We start from the raw sequence: 22,544 nt of genomic DNA, 5'->3' as shown, positions 1-22,544 counted from the left end.
GAGGGTGAGGGAGAGAATCTTTAGTGGACTCTGAACTGAGAGTAGATCCTGACGTAGGGCTGGATCCCAGGACCCTGAGATCATGACCTGAGCCAAAATTGAGTTGATGCTTAACTGACTGAGGCACCCAGGTGCCCCACTTCTTGTATATTTTAAATAATCACTATGCTAATAATTACTTTAAGTCTATTATAATTTACACATAGCTAATTAATTTACATGTACATTTTTACAACAATTAGGACAATGTGCTTAGTGTTTATTTGAAATTTGGAATTCTTTTGGTAGATAGTCCTATGTACATATGTTAAAAGAAATTGTAGCCTGGATTTTCTTTTCTTTTTTCTTTCTTTCTTTTTTTTTTTTTTTGTAAGAATATTTGAAGGCAGATTGGTACTGCTCTTTTCCAGGAGAAATCTTTTCTCTCTAAAGGGATTTCATTGAACTTCCAGTAGCACTTGTCAACATAGGGAGGCTGACATGAATTTTAGTAAGTTTCAAATGCTCTAAAAAAACAACATCATTTCAGTTATTTCTTTTGTTTCCCATGAGTATTTTTGCAGTTGTCCTGAGCCACAGGCTACCAGCTCAGGTGGTTTGGGGTATGGTATGAGTTTTATAAAGCAAAATATATAATTATCCTCAAATATGCTCCCTTCAAAAAATCCACTAAATTAAGTGAGCCTCAAATATAAAGAGAGACCAAAAGATCCTCTTTCTTCCTCTTTTTAAAAAACGTGGCTGTAAAATAGAAGTCACACATTCAAGTGCCATAGGGACAAGGAAGGTAACATAAATGGATGACAAATGATGCATGGGAATTGTAGAAAAGTAGACAGCTCATGCCCCTTATGTATCAATTAGGAATTCTATTTGGTGGCAAGAAAGACAGATTGAAAATAAACTGATTGACAGTTTAGTCAAGATGGCTTTTTTCTCTTATAAAAGTGCTGGGTCACCTGGCTGCTTCAGTCAGTAGAACATGCAGCTCTTGATCTTGGGGTCATGAGTTCAAGCCCCACATTGGGGATAGAGTTTACTTTAAAAAAAAAATGACCTCAGGCTAGAAGCCTCTCAGGCCACAGTGGTAACTTCATGGTTATCAGAGATGTAGGTTTTATATGAGGCCACTAACACCACATAGCAGACTATCCCAAACTCACTGTATAGATCAACTGGGAGAAATTCTGGTCTTGGTTTCACCTGCATCTGCAGTCAGCATTGGGTTCAGTAAGTAGCTCTGTTCATCTTGATTTGGTTCTCTTCTATGTTAGGGGGCTTACCTCTGGAATGTCCTAAGCTAGGACAAATGGGTCCCACCTTACATGACCTCTCACCATTCTCTAGCACGGGATATTTCATATTTCAGTGGAAGGTTTTCAAGAGACAGTAGGGCCACTCAGGGCCTGTTGAGATCTAGGTTCAGAACCGATTCTCTGGTACTTCTGCCACATTCTCTTGACCATATCAGGTAATAAGGCCAGCCCAGGTTAAACATATTGGGAGACAGTTTCTACTTCTTGATAGGAGATGTTGTTGCAAAGGGTATGAATACCAAGATGCATGAAAAATTTGGTCACAATAAATCTACCATAAGCTTCTGTTTTTGAGCTCTACTTGAAGTAGCGATGGATCCATAACTGCTTTTTTTACCTCATGGTCAAAAAACAGTTACTTAAACTTGATTTTCCAGGCAAGAGGCAGTAGAAAGAGGGGAGTGCAAAACAGTACTCTAATGAGGGTTCCTTAAAGTCTCACTGAAATACTTATGCTTATTATTATTGACCAGCCTTGGCTATCATAGAGATTAGGAAAGATGGTCTTTAACTGACACCTTGTACCATACAAAATTAGAGTTCCAGTGTCATGGAAGCCAATAGTGAGTCCATAACCAGCAGTATCTGACACATTAACCACAGGTCCCAACTTTCATTTTACTTTGATTGTTGGACTTTATGAAATGTCCTGGCTTAAAACAAAAAACAAAACAAAACAAACCTTACATAGACATTTGATGTGAAATTTTCTGAATTTTATATGTTAGCATTTAATTCAAATATTTTTGAATTATTGTTTTGAAATTGTAGATGTTGAGAAAGGTTGCAAAGATAATACAAAGAGTTTCTGTCTACCTTTCATCCCTAATGCTAACATTTTTTGTAACTATAGTACAATTACCAAAAATAGGAATTTAAAAATGATGTAAAACTATAAGCCAGAAGTTAGCAAGCTTTTTCTGTAAAAGGCCAGATAATATTTGCCACATTTTAGGTATCTGCCACTACTGCTTAACTGCCATTGCACAAAACCAAAACCAAAACAGACAGTATGTGAACATATGAGAGTATCTGTGTTCCAATAAAACTTTATTTATAAAAATAGGTAGCAGACCAGATCTGGCTCACGGCCTGTAATTTGTCAACTACTATAAAGTAAACTTACAAACGTTATTTGATTTCATCAGTTTTCCCATTGATATCCTTTTTCTGTTTAAGGTCCCAAATTACAGTTAGTTGTCATGTCTTTGTCTCCTCCAAAGGAAGTCAGTTGTTCACTACTTCCTTTCATGAACTTGACAATTGAAGTCTAATAGTCTATTATTTTGTAGAATATCTCTCAATTTTGATTTTTCTGATGGTTTCTTATAATTAGATATGCATGAATGCACGTGTGTGTATATGCATGGGTTAGTATGCATACATGCATTTCCTAGCTCTGTCCACAGAGAGAGCCTAAAGTCAATGACCTCTTAGCAAAAAAAACATACCTAGCATTCAGATCTTGATTTCTTAACACGGTTTAACAATAAAAGAAACCAGGGCTCTTTGCAAAAGTAATTGATCCCATGCCTGGGGCAGGGAAAATATGAGTACTGTCCAAAATATTTGTGTTGTTAAAAAGTAACACTCTCAAAAGAACAATAGCATGTCCACAGGCCACGTGAACCAACCTGACAGCGTTCCAAATGGACAAAACTGGGATAATTTGAGCAACCAAATACATAATGAGAGTTTTGAATTATAACGCATAGAGAAAAAAATCCCCAAGGACATGCGGATATAAATAAATAATTGAATAGAATGAAGGGTCAGTTCTCCTTTAGGGAAGAATTCCAATTAAATAAATGGAATTAAATAAATTCCTATGTCAGAGAAGAAAGAACATTACCATTAGGCAAATACCCCAGTAATCATTGTGGCAGATACAATCCACTGACAGATGCTAAAGTTAATGGGCTGAAGTTTGTGGAGAACAGGGTTTTTTTGTGTGTGTCTTTTTTTTTTTTCCCCCACACTCCTTTCCGTTCTTTTATTTTTGTAGTTAACTCTCTGGAGGTGGCTAGTGGGGATTGTGGGGAGCTGGTGGGGAGGGGCCCCTCCCGGGCAGGGCCTGGGGGTATGGTTATTGCTCTGAGCTCCCTGTCCCCAGGGGGCCTGTGTGGGGAGGGTGTCAGGACTGGAGCAGGCCAAGGTGAGACACATCTGCACAAACACGCAGGTCACAGCGCGGCAGGGGCGGGGTGGTGGCAGGCTGGAAAGACTGGGTGCCATATTGCACTTTGGGAGTAGGGCCAGGCGGGGACCCTTCTCAAACTGAAGCCCAGTCACAAAGTATCTATCTGCTTAAGGTATTTACTGATTACAGAGGGGGAGAAATAGTAACCTTTTACTACATGGCAGATACCACCTTAACCAAATGATCAAAAATCCTTATGCGTTTTTCTTTCAGTCGAATAATCAAAGTTCTATTCATATTTTTCTTTGCTTAAAAAAATTTCTGTATTCCACTTTGTCATGCATTTGATTAATTTCAATTTCACTTAGAATCAGTTATCTTTATCAGGATTTCAATTTGACACACACTACCCAGCTGAATTCCAGAAGTGAAATTGCTGTGTATAGCCATTACAAAGACAGACGGGGTCACCAAAGTTACTGCTTTTTAACTGTGACATTTATAATTTGATTGAACTGATAATCCTGCTTTGTATACATTTTAGTTAACTTTTTAAATTTAAACTTTGAGCAATCATATTAAGGAAAAGTAGCCAATGGCCCAGCAAACAAGACCTGTAAATCTAAAGATCCATGAGTTTTAGAAGGAGTGCCAGTGGATACAAAATTAAGTGGAAATAATCCACAACAAATTGCAAAGTTAAAAAGCTAACAATGGAAACATCACACAATATATATTTTTTTAGTAGACTGCCTATTCCACCTCTGTAATACCGTGAGCCATGTACATTTTGGCTGAAGTGCTTTATCTCTTTACCTTTAAATATAAAAATTATTTTGAGGGGTGCCTGGGTAGCTCAGTTGGTTAACTGTCTGCCTTTAGCTCAGATCATGATCCCAAGGTCCTGAGATGGAGCCTCATGTTGGGCTCCCTGCTCAGAGGGGTATCTGCTTGTCCTCTTCCTCTGTCCCACCCCCCACCTTGTGCTTTTTTTCTCTCAAATAGATAAAATCTTCAAAAAATAAATACATATACAAATTTTTGAAATATATTTTTGTAGTACAAATAGAAACATAATGCAGCCCTTCTGTCAAGATATCTGAGATTTATTTTACATAAATACACTTTAGAAAAGTGTATTCTAGCATATGGCTTCTCAGTAATAACATATAAACTTTATTTGAAATTATCAAACTTTGGAAAATATTTATCACATTTTTTAATACAGAAGGCCTAAGATTCCAATGTCTTTGAAGTTTGCTTGTGCAATACTAATCTTAAATACCCTTTGATGAACTGCATCACCACTTACTCAATTATGTCTTCCTTGTTATAACTGTGATAGGTTTTATCTTCTCTTCATAATCTTCATTTGTGTAAAATCTGGAAGAATTTCAGTGTTTTTCCAGTATTCACATGATTAATCCTTCTTTATTGAATTATCAAACAAGAACCAAAGTCTGAAAATTTTTTTTTTAGTACCAGAGGCTTCTTCAATGTCAGAATGATTTTTGTTGACTTAGTTCAATTGTTTGTCTCATATTCTTTTAATTTTTTCCTTAGTTTTCCTCCATTCTTTAATAAATATAATGACATAAAAAGCTACCTTTCTTATACAACTGAAGCAGAGAGTGTTAACATTCCACTTGTTTTAATGATACCTTGAAAACAACATACCAGATTGCAGTTAGATGGTATGTTCAAACCTTATCAACTTTCTAAACAAAAATTTGGTGAATCTTTGAAAGTACATTTTAGTGTATGAAGTGTTGTACCCATGTTGCAGAGCTTAAGAAGCTTTCTAAAAGGCAAGTTTCCTCCATGCACATCCAGAACTGTACGGAACACTTATGCTGCAATGTGCTTTCAAGTCCTGCGTCTCTGTGATGTGATGCTGGGTCAGGCAGTACATGGAGGTGTTGAAGAATTCCTGAAAGCCATTGGTGCATTGAGATGGCCAACAAAAACTGAACTTTAATGGAAATTTACTGCAAAACTCATGAATATAGCCCACTAATTACAAACCAAATGCATCCTCAGCTCAAGATCCCCCTTAGCTAGAACCCCAAAATAACCATCACCACCGCAACACATAGAAAAGTGTAATGTAGGAAGTTGAAATGTAAAGAGACAGCTGTCTTAACCTGCTACTGTTAAAATATCTTACTTTTGTATGTTTTGTGAAAATACAACCATGTGAACATATTGCTAAAGTCCGTTTCAGGGTCTTGACGTCCATAAACAATTGAATGGCCTTGAGCCTTTAGTTTCATGATACATTTGTCTCTGTTCCTTATTGTGCAGGAAAGTTACTAAAAGCCAAGTCAACGAGGGTATTGATGACAAATTAGTAGTTGAATGTTGGCAATCCAGAGAAATCCTAAAATGCTCTAAAATCTTACACTTGAGAGAAATATCTTGAATTTAACAATAATTGTTAAAATATACTCCATATTTAAAAACTTAATAAACTTCCCTAACCAATAAATTTTTAAAAACCTAATTTCAGTCACTCAGGCTGGGCCTTTCTTGGGATGGGCCTATACAAGTGAGGGAGTCTGGATTTTATGGTTTGTTCATTATTTATGATTCAGTTTTTGTTACTAATTTCCTACCGCATTCTATTTGTAACACACAAGCAGTTTAGAATATAAGAACAGGATCTAACACCCACAGGCTCTTTGGATGGCCTGGGATGAAGTGTATTTCTCATATTTGAGTAAAGGAGGAACATCCTGTGTCATCCATATATTGTCATGAAAATGCTGTATGACAACCAGCCACAGTTATTTACATGTCCATTAGGTTCACAACTCTGCAAGGTTCAGTTGATCTGAGCTAGGTTGCTTATACATCTTGGATCAACTATAGGTTGACCATGGCTCCATTAGTAGTCAGCTGGACTTGGATATGTTTGTCAGGTATCTGTTAACTCATCTAGGATGGCTTTGGCTGGGGTGATCAGGGCCATGCTGTTTCTCTCCTTATGTCTCTTTTCTGCATCTAGCTATCCTGGACATGTTTGCATGGTAATGGAAGACACGCAAGAAAAGTCAGAATGCACAAGTCATTGAAAATACAAGAAGGCTGCTAATATCCCATTGGCCAAATCAAGTCACATAGCCAAACCAGGGAGAGAGGGAGGGACCTAAAATGTTACTTGGTGAAAAGCATGGATACAGTGAATGACAAAGAATTTGGGCCATCTTTTGCAATGAAATCTTTTATGTGTCAAACTAAACCCTTGATTTTCTTGACCAACACATGGCTGTAGTCTGAATGTTTGTGTCCTCTACACAAAGCATGTGTTGAAATGTGTAGGGCTTTGGGGAGGTCATTAGGTTGTGAGGGTAGAGCCCTCATGAATGGGATTAGTGTGCTTATACAAGAGATCTTACAGAGCTCCTCGCCCCTTCTACCATGTGAAAATGCAACCCAGAAAAGCATCATCACCCAGCCATGCTGCCATCCTGATCTCAGACTTCCAGCTTGTGTAACTGTGAGAAATAAATTTCTGTTGTATATAAGCCATCCAGGCTGTGATATTTTGTCATAATAATTCAAATGAACAACAGCACCATTTAAATCTGCTCCTCTCCAAATGCCTCCCAGCTTAGTAAGTGGCACTCCTGTCCACCTGGCTCAGGCTGAAGTACCTTTTCTGGCACTATAGCCAGCCCATCAATGGGTCATCTGTAGTTTCAAAATGTATCTAAAATCAGATTACTTTTCCATGTCTCTCCTATCATTTTTTGCCTGTACTACAAATAGCCTCTTAATTAATATTTCAACTTTGCCCTCGTGTTGTGTTTCCACTACATCTGTGAATAGTTTTAGAATGTAAATTAGATCATGCCATCTTCTGCTCAAAGCTCTCCAATGGCTTATCCATCAGATTTACAATAAAATGCAAAATCTTAACCATGGCCTATTAGGCATCCACAGTCTGGTTAATGGCTACTTGCTCTTGCCTTATTTTTATACCATTCTTTCCTCACTGGCTCCACTGTAGCCACATGGACCTTCAGTGTTATTCCATGAACATTCATGACCTCAGGACATTTGCATATGCTATCTCCCTAGCATGGAATACTATTGATCTCACTGTCTATTACTCAAATGAATATTGATGAGTATCAAACTCACTTTATTCAAGTTTCTGTTCCAGTGTCACCTCTTGGGAGTTTTTTTCTTGATCTCCTTTTCTAGTAACTTTCTGTCATTCTCATTCCTGCTCAACTTTTTTTCTTTCTCCATAACATGTGTTACTAGTGGATATTATAATGTGTATTTGTTGAATGAAAAAAAAAATAACAAAGGATGATGTAGAATAAAGCTCTAGGAGCATTACACCTAACATGAAGATATTCCTAAAATGGTACGTGGGAGAACTGATAGATAGCATGGGGAAACTTTACTGTTAACAAAGCAATGTCTGCTACTTCTGGCCATTTAAAATGTGTAGTTTGTTATAATAGCTAATAGCCACCTTTACCTGGAAAGTTTTTGATCATTCTCTCTTTTCTGGAATATATCTGTAAGAGTATATGAAAAATATAGGGGCACCAGGGTGCCTAAGTCAGTTAAGCCTCTGCCCTTGGCTCAGGTCATGATCCCAGGGTCCTGGTATCAAGCCCTGTATGGAGCTCCGTACTCAGCAGGGAGTCTGCTTCTCCCTCTCCCTCTGCTCCTCCCACACCACTTATGTTCTCTCTCATTCTCTCTCAAATAAATCAATACAATCTTTTAAAAAATGTAGAGGTAAATATGAATTGTTTAACAGCAAGCTTAATGTTCATTGGCTGTATCCTTACTTCCTGCTAGTTTTAACTTCAGACCTTGGGGTGCTCTGGTATGCTAGGAAAATTTGCATAACTGTGGAATAAGGGCAGTATCTTCAGCTGGGCCAAAGGAAGAGGAGGCTTTTTTTTTTAAACATACATATTTAACTTTATTTTGTCATCATTTAAAGCTTGATTTTATAAAACATAAAAAAAAATTAAGAGTTCTGTATCACAGGAATTTAAACAGTGGCAATATACATAGCTTTGTAGGTTCAAGTTCTACAACAAATTAAAATCAAATAATTGGAAATGTTTTCAATATGGAAAATATACAAATGAAATAAATGGCAGAGACCTGTTATGAGCAATGTTTCATTACTTGCAGATTATCATTAGATAATTTCAGAATCTAAACAAAGACTCTCAATATTCAGATTTCTGTTGCTGTATTTTACATTTAATATCTCCCTACCTATATTCCAGAGTCAAAGTCCTTGACCAAAAGGTCTGATTTAAGAAGGCATTTAGTTTTATGGCAAAAGTTATCCATCTACAGTTACCACTTTCAAGGAATTGACAACAATGCTGATGTGATCTGCTAGTTCCCTTTTGAATAATGTGCAATAATTTATGCCAACCCTGTATAAAGTCATACAGGTAACAAAAAAATGGGACAATTATGCACAGTTCAATAGATGTATAATGTTAAGTTTTCCCAGTCTAAAAATTAACCAGTAATACAAAATTATCAACTATAGTTGAAAGTTGACTTCTTTGGCTGTCTCAGGAAGACTGGGAGCCAGTTTTTAACATCGTGTTTGGTTTTACTTGTCAAAATGAAATTCACATGACATAAAGTTAACCATTTTAAAGTAGACAAGTTACTGGCATTTAATATATGTAAAGTTATACAACTGCCACATCCATCTAGCTCCAAAATATTTCCACCATTTGAAAATAAAACCCTGTACCCATGAAGCAGTTCTCTTCATAACCGTGACCCCCAAGTCCCTAGTTAGCATCCATCTGCTTTCTCTTTATGTGGATTTACCTATTTTGGATATTTCATATGAGTAGAGTCATACCACATGTGACTGTGTCTGGCTTCTTTCACTTGTGTGTGTTTGAGGTTCATCCACACTATAGCATGGAGCATACTTCATTCTTTTTTATGCCTGAATTATACTCTGTTGTATAAAAATGCCATATTCTATTTATCCATTCATTTGTTGATGGATATTTGTATTGTTTCTACCTTTCAGCTCCTGTAAATAATGTTGCTATAAACATCCCTGTACCAGAATATTTGAGTGTTGGTTTTCACTTCTTTTGGGTAGATAGGTAGATACCTAGGAGTGGAATCACAAGGTGACCATGATGACAATATACTGTTTTAAAATGCATAAAGTAAAATACCTAGGGTCATAAAGGAAGCTAATTATGTTGACATAAAGTTACCAGAACATCAAATAAATGTGTTACAGTGATCTGTGTTACTTGATTTAGAAATATAATGTCTAATGGCAGACCTAATAACTGCCGTATATTTGTGGTAGCAATGAGTGCAAGTGATGTTTCAAGGTGTTTGCAGCAATTACAACATGATACGAAAGGCTTATGTGTTTCAATCACAGCTCCTTAGGATATTCCTGAGTTTTGTTGCCTGTTAAAGCCTAATGAAAATAGGTAATTTCTCATCCAAATTCATGGAACCTTTAAAACCTAAGTGATCCCAGGGACTTGAAGTGAAGACCCCCAGTTAAGAACCCCAGCTTTAGACAGGGAAGTGGTTATAAACTGGGGTTCCTTGGTGGCCCCTTCTTTCTGTATCTCTCTCTTCCCACTCTTTCCCCATGTCATCATCTTGCTTAGGAAATCTTAGCAGGATCATCTTGGACAGTTTGGATCCATTGAAGTGGAAGCTAGAGAATCCTCATAATTCCATTATCATCAAGTTTTGAGCTGTTATCCTGTTTTCTGTATCAGATTAATGTTTATATAACTCAGACACCTAAGAATTAAAATAACTCTTCTAATGTTGTATAGTACTTCTGAGTATCTAAAGGTCTTACATGTGTATCTTCTCATTTAACCGTCTGAAAGCTATGTAATTGTGTGTGTCATTACCAGGAATGTGAGATGAGGAATCCCAGATATCATATGATTTAGTCAATCAAGTTTGAAAAGCAAGTGGTCACCATTGGAGCTAGAACTTGGGGCATCTTGCAAATAAAAATTCAAAGTGCCTTTTCTATTCAACTAGAAAACCAATATATCCAAACTTAATTGTTTACTTGGTTGTTAGCATAAATAAATAGTTACGCCTCAAATAAAAGCCAACACAGAAACTGCTCTTGCAGATGAAAGAAACATTAACATGAGAATACTATTACAGTTCAGTCCTGAAAAGCTCAGTCCTTCCATTGTCTCAGGGGAAGTGTTTTACAGCTACGGGCCAGACATTCAAACAAGATACTTTCCTGTAGGAAAGGATGAGATTAGTTTTAGAAAATTAGGCTTCATTATTCCCTGAAAAGAAAAACAAAATAGTGCTCAATCCATATTAGAGGAAATCCAAAGAGAGCAAACAGTTCTGTAGGCTCCCTAGAAGTTTCCCTAGAGGGGATTCCATGCACTTGTCAAGTGCATAAATAATTACTGAAAAAAAAAATGCAGTCCCATATGTCACAGTTACCTTGCCTTGAATGAAAGAAAATCTGTTTTTCAGTGGATGAGGCTTTCTTCTCCCCCCAAAGTTATGTATTCAAATTTATTGGGTTGCTATTTGTTCGCTCCCAAGGAGCAGAACACCCCTTATTCCAACAGTGAAGAAAGAGGAAGGGATGCTGAGCTCTGGCTATAAATATTTTATTATATAGAGACACAGAGATCACAGAGGGGCAGATGAGTAGCAGAAAACAAATGTGATGTTGTTTGCAAGTCCTCAGAGGAGGTTTATATTAAACTGTCTCTGCCAGCTTGTTTTCTGCTTGGCTTTTACACTGTCAAACCTGGTAATGAAACCATTTTGTGTATCTAGGGTTTTCCCATTAGATGAGGAGTGCTACATCTAGTTGAAAGTATAGAATTATCCACATTATAAAGTATACACAAAGAAAAAGCTATTTTAAAATGGCACAGTGATGAAGATATATTTTCAAGGATAGTCCGTATTAATTTGATTTTAGAAAGATTCTATCCTAGTTAAAAAAAAATAGGTTAAGAAATAAATTATGGGTTTTCTCCATACAATCTTATTACAGTCTTACATACAGTTTTCTCCATACAGTCTTATTTTCTCTTACCCAAATGCCTCAGAGTTGTTGGAAGACTTTGACCTGATGCTATTTAGCATCTTTCATGATTTCATAATCCATTGGACTTCATTTGCTCAGAACTCACTATTAGAAATTCTCTTAGAGAAAAAAAAGTCTTTTTTTTTTTTTTAACATAATAGCGCAGACCATATATGAAACCTGCCACTCACATGTTCAAATTTCTAGGTACAAGGAGAAGTGGATAAAAGAGTGAATAATGGAACAAACATTCTATGGGGTTCATTTCATCCTGGATCTAAATTACCTGAAATGATCTGCATCTGCATAAGTGCTGATGGGGTTCATTTCATTCATCCTGGATCTAAACTACCTGAAATGATCTGCATAAGTGCTCTTATTCTTGAATGAGAGGAGTAAACAAAGTAAACAAGGTACAAGAAGTATTTGTACTAATATAGTTGATAGCAAATCTTCTGTTTTATATAAAATAGAATTTTAGAGTTTTGTTTTTTTGTTTTTTTTTTTAGTAATTGGCAGGTAGGCCAAAAGTATACCCGTTCTCTGAGTCAGGTGCCATTTGAGTGAAGTTTTTTTTGTTTGATCTCATGGTCAAGAAGCCCAATATGAAGGGGCCATATTAAATCTATGAATCTATGAAAATGAAATATACAAAATGGCATAGAATTATGGGTGAAAAACTTAGTTATGCTTCTTTGGGTCCATCTCTATTTTTATAACACACACACATTTAGAGATGCTTATTTTGCTGATAAGAAAAAGTGTGGGTAAACTATAACTTGTTTTGTTTTGTTTTTTTACAAAACCAGTGGCAGGTCACTGATTTTTGGTTTTAACAGCTAAATTCTGTTGTCTGAAATGCTGCTTGGGTTGGTTTTGTACTTAACAAAAACCAGAATTAGCATTATTTACTATTCACTATTGGCCAGGTACTTTACATAGGACATTTTCACTTTATCTTGAGGATCCCTTTGTGTTACAGAAAACTGCATCCATCTCCATTTTTTCAGATGCATAAATAAACCTGAGGAATGATGGATTGGCCCAAACTGTGCAGCTAGTACAAGCTGAAGCCAACTCTGTTGGTTCCAAGGTCAACCCCCTTCCTCTTGAAGTTTGGAAATATTAAATTTAATTGGCATCAGTACCTCATGTTAGGATGTAAATTATCAGCAGGTTCAGAGTATTGTCGCTGTTATCTTAACATAGTCTACTGAGCATTCAGATTGCTTTTTCTAGGTCAATAGTGGCAATTATGGCTGTATAGAGATAAATAGATAAAGATTTCTTAGTAGCATGTGTAAAGAAAAAGAAATTTGAGAGGAGAATTTTAGTGATGATCAGGGCATATATTAAATTTATGGCATCTGGGCACCTGGGTGGCTCAGCTGGCTAAGAGTCTGCCTTTGGCTCAGGCCATGATATCAGGGTCCTGGGATTGAGCCCAAGTTGGGCTCTCTGCTCTGGGGAGCCTGCTTCATCCTCTGTCTGCTTGCCCCTCCTCCTGCTTGTGGTCGGTCTCATTCTCTCTGTCAAATAAATAAATAAAATCTTTAAAAAAATTTCTGGCATCTGATGTTTTTTATTAATTTGGTTATTATATAAATAGAAAAATAAAAATAATGCTAATTACAAAATAAAGTGTAAAACCAAAATACTGGTTAAGTATAGAGAACACATAATGTAATGGTACTAATAAAGTATAAAAATAAGATGCATTTATTTTGTTTTACTTTTCTGGATCAAGGTCTTTTTGTTGTAAAATATATTGAATTATTATTATGTAAGAGACCCATATGGCTATGTCAGTCTTGAAATTGCATTTGCTGACAAGGTGGCTTATCTTCTGTTACTCTGAAATATATGAAGAGACTATCACAAGACTGTAAAAGGAAGTTTTGTCTACTTATGTTTTAGCTGATTTTGGACTAAATTAAAAGCCTGTTAAAACAAGAGAAGCATTCAAGAACTGAGCTTTCAGAATCATCTAGGATTTCCCTTTATCTATGCAAGACATTTATTTTTAGCAAGTTCTGATCTTAGCAATGGTAGTTTAAAACATAGGGCAAGCTTTTAAGAAGATGATTTTACAAGCAAATTACTTTCCATGAACTACAAATAAATCAAGTTTAAATTTAATCAGTTTTTAATATTAAGAAGTAAACTTAATGGGAAAAATCCTTGCAACAGCTTTTAAACATAAATCCCTGTTCCTAAGGAAGTCTTAAGCATTTTTTGAATGCACAGGAAGGTCGAAACTTAAAGTGTGATACCTCCATTTTTTTATGTCACAGAATACTGGCATTATTACAGAAAATACAAGTATACTGAGTATGTACATTGTGTACCTACAGTTAACTGATGCATATAATGAAATAAAAGCAGGTATTTCTTATTATTCAAGGAGAAAAATGGAGCCGTCTTCTGGAAACAGTTTGGGTTGTCCCATAATGGATAAGGTAGACTGTCAACCTATAATTATTTTCAGGGACGTTTTCTTTGGACTTGTCTGAAAATTGGATGAGTGGTGATTAATATCAGGAAGAAGAAAAGAACTAGGACCTGGGATTTGTCCTTTTAATAGGCTGGAAGAGAATAACTGCTTTCAATTTTTGGATCTTTTATGAAGCATATGAAATCTATGTTTAGTCTCTTTGTACCCTATCAGTAGTATCTATTATTTACTCATTTAAATGACAGTGCTGTGCTGGACCATAAGCAAGGCTAGAAACTTACAGATCCGTATATAACTTTGAATCAGCCAGTGTATATATAGCCAATCTTTATTATTCATGGGTTTTATATTTGCAAATCTACCATCTCGTGTATTTTTCTATTTCTATGCCTTTGCTTGTGGTTCCACTGTTTGAAATGACCTCCCAGCAGAGTACTGAAGTGCTGTCTAGTATTCCTCAGTATGATGTGCCTCATGGAAAAAATACATGGTCTCTGGCAATTTTCATTCAGGTGTAAGTTCTGATGCTGTTGGCTAACTTGAATGTTAATGAATCAACTATATACATTAAATGTGTCATAAAACTATAAAACAATCTTCTGTGTTGATTGATGAGCATGTTTTGAGGTCAGAGACTTGCAGAATTCTAGATTTCTTGTAGGAGCAATGGGTTCAGTATTTGCTAATTTGGTGTTTGCAGCTACTTTATATAACATGACTACTGCAAATAATGAGAATCAGCTCTATGAAACATGCAATTGCTAGAGAGTGGCCTCAGCCCCAGAGAGTCAGAGACCAAGGGTACAGTTCCTTCTTCCATAGAGCTCACTACTTGTTGAAGAGCTGGACTCACAGTGGACCAGTGTGAGAAATTGCTATGACAGATGCAGGCAAGGTGCTAAGGGAAGCCTAACACTGATTGGGTGGGGGAGGGGAGCCCAGGGAATCACAGGTCAGTAGCTGAATGCCTGAGAAAATGAAACAGTAGAGAAAGGATGTGAGGCATGTACAGAAATGTGAAATAAATGAGATTTATTTTTAAATGGAGCATAATGTTGGTGGGTTTCTGACGCATGTTGATACCATGTTGTTACAGAAATATACTGTGGCAAAAATGCTTCCACCTCTTGCCAAAATGAACACTGAAGAAAAATGAACACTGAAGAACTCCAACATAAAGTTGCAGAACAGAAATAGCCAACTCCTCTGGAGTCTGATTCATCCATAGCCATCAAAAAAAGGTAGGAGAATGAATTATGTTACAGTTTTGCTCTTTTAAATTTTGTTTTAAATCATGTACACAGACATATGCACAGTGGAATACTATTCAGCCACAAAAAGGGAAGTCTTGTCATTCGAGACAACATAGATAGACCTTGAGAGCATTGTGCTAAGTAAAATAAGTCACATGGAGAAAGACCAATATGGTATGATCTGATTTACATGTGGAATAAGTTACAGATTGTGTTTAAATTTGAGCTAAAAGTTACATAGAACACATTGCTGGTTGCTAGAAGTGGAGAGAGGATGGGGAATCAATGGAATGATGGTAGTCAAAAGATACAAACTTTCAGTTATAAGATAAGTCATGGGGATGTACTGTGTGGTAAGGTGACCATAGTTAACAATACTGTATTGTGTACTGGAAAATTGCTAAGAGAGTAGATCTTACAAGTTCTCATCACAAGAAAAACATTTATAACTATGTGAGGTGATGGATATTAAGTAGACTCCTTGTGGTGGTCATTTTACAATAGATACAAATACCAGATCCTGTTGTATACCAGAGACTAATGATACATGTCAAGTGTATCTCAATAAAAAATATGTAGGAGTGCCTGGGTGGCTCAGTTGGTTAAGCACCTGCCTTTGGCTTGGTCATGATACTGGGGTCCTAGGATTGAGCTATCCGCATTGGGCTCCCTGCTCAGTGGGGAGTCTACTTCTCCCTCTGCTTCTGCCCCTATCCCCCCTCTGCTCATGCTCGTGTTCACCTACTCTTGTGCACTTTCAAATAAGTAATCTTAAAAAAAAAAAAAAAAAAAAAAACTAGGGATCCCTGGGTGGCGCAGTGGTTTGGCACCTGTCTTTGGCCCAGGGCGCAATCCTGGAGACCGGGGTCGAATCCCACGTCGGGCTCCCGGTGCATGGAGCCTGCTTCTCCCTCTGCCTATGTCTCTGCCTCTCTCTCTCTCTCTCTCTCTCTCTCTCTCTGTGTGTGTGTGTGTGACTATCATAAATAAATAAAAATTAAAAAAAAACTAAAAATATGTCATAGTAAAAAAAGAAGAGTACATTTATCCAACATATATTCACTGAGTGGCTTCTACATGTCTGCAAACTGTTCTAGATGCTAGGGATGTGGTAGTTACAGAAAAGGAAAAGGGTATGGCCTTGAGGGAACTGACATTCTGGTTGGAGGAAATCAGTAAGTAATGCTTACTTAGGAAACTAACAGCTGTTCATAGCATAGGCAAACACAGTGAACAGCATAACAAAGTGCGGGGCTACTTTATTTGAGGTGTCAGAGCAGACTGCTCAGAGAATCTTGGCTTGAGCATTGAATGATGGAAGAGAGTCAGTTGAGATAAAACCTTGCATGTGCCATGAACCAGGATCTAGACAGATATGCTCAAGGCTCAGAAAGCAGGTATGCATTGCTTAGATTTGGAGAAGCATGAGATAGACAAAGTTGGAGAGACTTTTCAGAAAAGTGTCTGGATTGTACTCCTATGAAGATAGAAGTTATTGGTGAGTTATTAGCAGAGGAGTGAGTTTATATTACAGTTTTAAAAGGCCTTGCTGTTATGTTTAGCTAAGGGCTCAGTAATAGTGGAAAACAGAGTGCCATCACCTAAGCAAGAGATGGTGAATTGGCTTAGGGACATGGCTTTGGGGATAAATAGATTTAAAATATATTTGGGGTCTGCTTCAGCTATATTAAACTAGATGACCAGCAATATTGTTTATGAATCCCCAGACGTAATTCTAGGTTCCATATGAAGGGTATGCTTATTTGTATTTAAACATATAGTTGTCAAGTGGTACTTTTTTTTTTTTTTTTTCAGTTTCAAAGAGGAGTTTATGATGTGTTTGTTTGTGGCCTGGTTCTGAAACTCAGAGGAGGTTGATGTCAAGTTGTGAAAAAAAAATTACACCCTGAAAGCTCAGGTTCTCTAGACAGGTTATCTCATAACACTTGGAGACATGAGCCTTCCAGATGCTTGTGCAAATTCTCTCTGGTTCCTAGCAGGGTTCCTGAATTCTGAAAATGTTGTTACTCCCATCAAGGAGAGGCTGCCTGTGTGACGGGTGCCCTTCAAGATAAGAAACCAATGCATTTTTTAAGGACTAGTGGTTTAAGTCACTCAGGCATGACTTCAAGACTAGAACTTTATACTGGATTGCTCCTAGATGGAACATTGAAGCAGAAACTAAAATACAGCGTAAAGCTGATGTTACATGAAGACAAGAATATGTGGCTTTAAGCAATGTTTGCCAGAGAATCTAATGCTCTCTGGAGGTGAGGGCTTCATGTCTTGTGGTGAGTGAGCATGTGCAAAGCCACAGGAAAGGAAGAGAGGATGAAGAATTGTGCAATGACCTTGGCAGGTAGGTCCAAGAAGCCAACAACCACTTTTGGAGCATGGACTAACCTCAAAGCCTATCTTCAGAAAAATTTTTGTAATAATTCAGGCAAACAGTATTTTGAGAGCTTCAGCAAAGTACAGAGCTCTGCCTTCCGGTACTTACAACTTTCTGAAACGGTTTTAAAATTGGGGTCATGAAAACCCTTCCTTTCTCCACCCTAAACCCTTCTCAGAAATCGTCATCAGAAAACAGTCCCAGTGCAGCAATTATACAGTGTCAGGTAATGGAAAAGATTGTTGAGACTCCACAAGGCATAGAGGCTGTAATAAAACAAAAGGAGGGGTACAGCAGAAGGAAGAAAGCCCAGCAAGTATTGGTGGGGACCAAAACTTCTAGGTGCAACTCTCAGGGTCCTTTCTCCACTACACACGATGCCCTTAGTCTTTAGATCATGAACCACCAAGATACATGTGTGACACTTTGGTCTCCGGGGAGCCAAGAATCAAGCTTACTGAGGAGAATTTTATACCCTACAGCTCAGGTAGCTAAAAGCAGGCTTTGTGAACAGGTAAACAGGTGTAAACCATCAATCCATTCAGTTTCAATAAACAGCATAGACAGGCTAGCACAGTATACCTTTGGGGGGAGTTTTGGACTTCCAACATCACATTATAAATAACTGGGTATTATATTTCACTTCAGTCTTGGCCAAGAATCAATACTATGGTTCCAGGTACCCTTTGCATAAGCACAGAACTACCCAAGATCAATTGCAAGTTAACCCTATCCTGATGTACTTAGAGAATTGAACCATGATGAAATATCCACAAAAACCTTAAGGTGGTATACCACATTCTGTGTTTGGTCTCATCATCCACTGGGCTTGATACAACTCTTTGATTACCTGGAGAGATCTTTACAAGGTTATGCTTTCAAATGGAGTCAAGGTTCCTGAAAAAGTAATTGTATTTTGAGGTAATAAGGGTAAAATAAAACAGAAAGATTAGTAGTTGATTTAGGTTGATTTCCCGGGAATCAAATAGGGAGACAAAAAATTCTGGATAGTGGGATTTATTTGGAAAGTGATGCCAGTATACCTTTGTAGGGAAATGGGGATGTGGGGTGAGGAAGAGAAGGAAAACAGAAAAAGTACCTTATCATTACTATGATCAAGAGGAGCAAGATCCCATTGGGCAATACTGGGATAAAGTATAGAACATGCCTTGGATTTATTCTAACCAAGCAAAAGGGAATCAGCTACCTTTTCCCATTTGTCTTGATGGAAGACTGCTCCCCTGGATGGAAGTGGAGGGTATTAATTCCCTGGCATCTGTGGCTTGCCATAGATGTGGGCCAGGGGGACTCCAGCAGCCAGAGGAAGCCTCAGGCAAAGAACCCCAGGTGTTTGCCATTGGAAGCCACCATCAGATCAGCATCCAGAGAAATAATAAATACCAAGAGGATATGAATGGAGCATTGATAGTTTCTGCTATAAGAAGTGACAACAACAATGATGCTCATGATCATATTAGTAGAGCTATCATTTATCGAGTATGAAGCTGTGTACCATAATAAATGCATTATATACATTTTACCATTTAATTCTTATTTGTTCAAAAAGTCACTCAGTACCAGATGCGGGGAAGAGGAAATATGTATTTTATCACTACAATTCTGTGGCATATATATATAATCCTAGTCTTCCATATATAGATGAACAGATAAAGTTGAGCAAGGTTAACCAAATTTCTGGAGTAACCCATATAGGGTATAGAGGTAGGATTCATATTCTGGTCTTCCTCCAAAACCATCCCTTGGGCATCACTGTAATCCTTAATTAGTTAATTAATTATTTTTCTGATACCCATTTATTTGAAAGTTGGCAGGAGCCATTTAGATTTAGGGATACAAAAATATTTCCCATGTTCTCAAGGAGAGCAGGAAGAAAAAGACAAGAAAACATGTAGTATAATAAGAACCATATGGAAGTGTGTTATTGCTATTAAGTAGGATCAAGAAAGGGTATCGCTTGTTGCTGCATAACAATCCTACGACTTAGTGGCTGAACAAAATAAGTATTCTGCTGAGTCTGTGGGTGAGTTGAAGAGTTCTGATGTGGGCCAGGTTTAGCTGGTCTTAGGTAGTTCAGTCATTTATCTGCAATCAGCTACCATTGACTGGGGACTGGCTAGTCTAAGATGCTGTCTCTCACACACCTGGTAATTGATTGAATGTAGCTGGATCATTTCTCCAGTGGCTAGCCTGGACTTATTCCCATGGTGGCTCCAGAGGTTTGAGAGTGAATGATAGTGTGCAAGGCTTCCTGAGGCTGAGGCTCAGAACAGTCACTTCTGCTGCATTATATAGCCCAGAGCAAATCACAAGACCAGCCCAGATGTAGAAATAGACTCCCTCTCTTGGTGGGAGGACTTTGAGGTCACATGGCAAAAGGGCATTGACACAGGAAGGAGAGAGATCTACCAAGAAGAGAAACATCTGTATTAAAGCTTACAGGGTGAGTAGGTATTCCCCAGACAAATAAAGTAGGAAGTAGATTTGAGGCAAGGAGTATGTGTTTGTAGCCCCATAATGAAGGCATATAGATAGTGTTGAGGGAAAGGGACAAGCACCAGGAGAGAGAGCAGTATTAAGGAATAGAGGTATGTAAATGTACCAGAATTCAGGAAAATAAAAGTTAATTTGCAGGAAGAATAATGTTTAAGAAAAAATGTTAGGCAAATGGGAAGACGAACAAAGTCAGGTTAATGAGCGGAGGGATGGGTGGTTGTCCAGGTTGCTGTAGCATTAGAGCTAATGAAATCATAAGATTTCCTCTTAGGAAGTGATTTGTATGATTGATATTTATTTCAGAAAAGGAGGGAGGGGGGGGGAGGGAGGAAGGGAGGAAGGAAATACCTTGATAGGGAAAGAGGTGAGGTTGAGAGAAGACCTGGATGCCAGGACAGCTGCGGATATGACTCCATATCCGTATGCACCTTATGGCTTCAGAGAGGAAGGGTGACGTATGCACGTATGCACCTTATGGCTTCAGAGAGGAAGGGCGATGATGTAGATTACGGGATAGAAACTTTTTCTGTGATGCACCTTCCATAAGTGTACTGAGTGGGTTTTTGCTGAAACCCACAAAATAAAAGATCCCCAAAATAAAGGATTTTTGGATTATGGTCCCAAAGTGAAATACCAAGGCTCCAGATTCTCACAAGGACAAGTTTCTTGAGTAGGTTTCTGAGGCAGCTGACATCAGGGATGTATTTAGAAAGAGCTGTGTCCATGTATGTTTCCACTGGGATGTATGTGTGAAATGGTAATTTTCAGTTCATGGGTTTTTCACTTTGAGACTGAATTGTGTGAATTAAATAGAAGCCTTATTCTAGTTTTCCTAAGTGACTTCAATAGTTCTCCTGGGTCTGTGTTTTAGTGTGGTGCTCTTCTAAGCCACCACGTGCAACAAATTTTAGTATGAGTCTTCACAGGCTGATATCAGATAGCATCACCAGCTCTTTGGAGGCAGAATGGGAACTAGACAATGGAAATAAATGCTGGCCAGAACTCATGGGGCCAAAATACCCACCCCGGTCAGCTTTGGGAATGTATTGTATTCACTCTTGTCTTGCACATATGTTGGTAATTATTTGCTACTATTTCTAAAAAGTGAGATAAAGATTATCTTTTTTTAGGGATCCCTGGGTGGCGCAGCAGTTTGGCGCCTGCCTTTGGCCCAGGGCGCGATCCTGGAGACCCGGGATCGAATCCCACGTCGGGCTCCTGGTGCATGGAGCCTGCTTCTTCCTCTGCCTGTGTCTCTGCCTCTCTCTCTCTCTCTGTGTGACTATCATAAAAAATAAAAAAAAAAAATTAAAATAAAAAAAAAAGATTATCTTTTTTTAAATAAAAAGGGTAAAATAACATAGCCAAAAGAAAATAAATAACATAGTTAAATCTGACATCAAAGATACAAAATCCAATGGACACTCTCTGAGGACCTAATTATTACTAATTTTTCTTTGGGGATCAGTGTCTCCCCATTCCATCTCCTCACCTACCCTCCAGAGTTTACCACTATCCTAAATTTGCATCTACCATTTACTGTTATTTTGGTTAAAAAAAAAAAGGCCCAAATGTGAATATATTCCTATGTAATGTGCTATTAATTTTTGCTTCCTTTTGAACTTTATAATATTTTGTAGTCTAAAGATTTGCTCATTTCCCAGAACATAAATGTTTCTAAGGTTCATCCATGTTGTTACATGTAACTACAGTTTTGTTTCACAACTAAGTAATATTGCATCATGCGAACATATCACAATTCTTCTGTAGATCAATGTTTCTATTTTCATTTTCTGCATTTTCTACTGTAAGCAGTAATACTACAATCATTTTTATATGTCTCCTAGCATATGTGTATGTTTTGCAGGGCTATCCACATAGAAGCAAAATGCTAGAATATACAGTGTACAGGAAACCACCCATCCTAGGTTGCCTGGAACTGCATGGTTTCTCAAGATGGAGTATTTTCAGGGCTAAAACCAGGAATGATGTCATGCAGATTGGCATGAGAGGTTGCCTTAAAGATACACATGTTCAACTTTACAACATAATACTAACTCTTTCCTAAAGAGTTGGTAGCAAGTTATACTCCCAACTTGCAATAAATGAAAATTACCCTGAAACTCATTCTCTCTATGCATGGTGTTCTCGATGTCTTAATTTTTGTTGGTCAGTTGAGTGTGAAATGGTATTTTACCATGATTTGAGTTCTCTCATTACAGTGGAGTTCATTATTTTTTCATGTTTTGTTCTCCATTTGTGTTTTCTCTTCTGTGAAATATATTCCATATCTTTTGTCTTTTTCTGCTAAGTAGTCTTGTCAAATACATCTTATGCACTTCTTTGGATTCTCTTAGCTTTACCATCACCTAGAATAAGGTTTATCAATAGAAG

At 37.5% G+C, this 22,544-nt stretch overlaps 1 protein-coding gene across 3 annotated transcripts in view; it reads left to right on the top strand.

Annotated features, from left to right (window-relative positions):
• The window catches only part of PAK5 (p21 (RAC1) activated kinase 5), a 276,521-nt gene that overhangs the window by 103,708 nt on the left and 150,269 nt on the right, over nt 1–22,544 (top strand). For all 3 annotated transcript variants that reach the window (XM_026012284.2, XM_072736385.1, XM_072736384.1), the window contains one exon: nt 15,088–15,232. The gene's annotated coding sequence lies outside the window, so the exon portion shown is untranslated. The remainder of the gene's footprint in view (nt 1–15,087; nt 15,233–22,544) is intronic.

The sequence above is a fragment of the Vulpes vulpes genome, chromosome 14 (genome assembly GCF_048418805.1).
Source record: "Vulpes vulpes isolate BD-2025 chromosome 14, VulVul3, whole genome shotgun sequence".
In the NCBI taxonomy this organism is placed as follows: Eukaryota; Metazoa; Chordata; class Mammalia; order Carnivora; family Canidae; genus Vulpes; species Vulpes vulpes.
The sequence above is the reverse complement of the archived record's forward strand: the minus strand, read 5'-3'. Positions and strand labels throughout refer to the sequence as shown.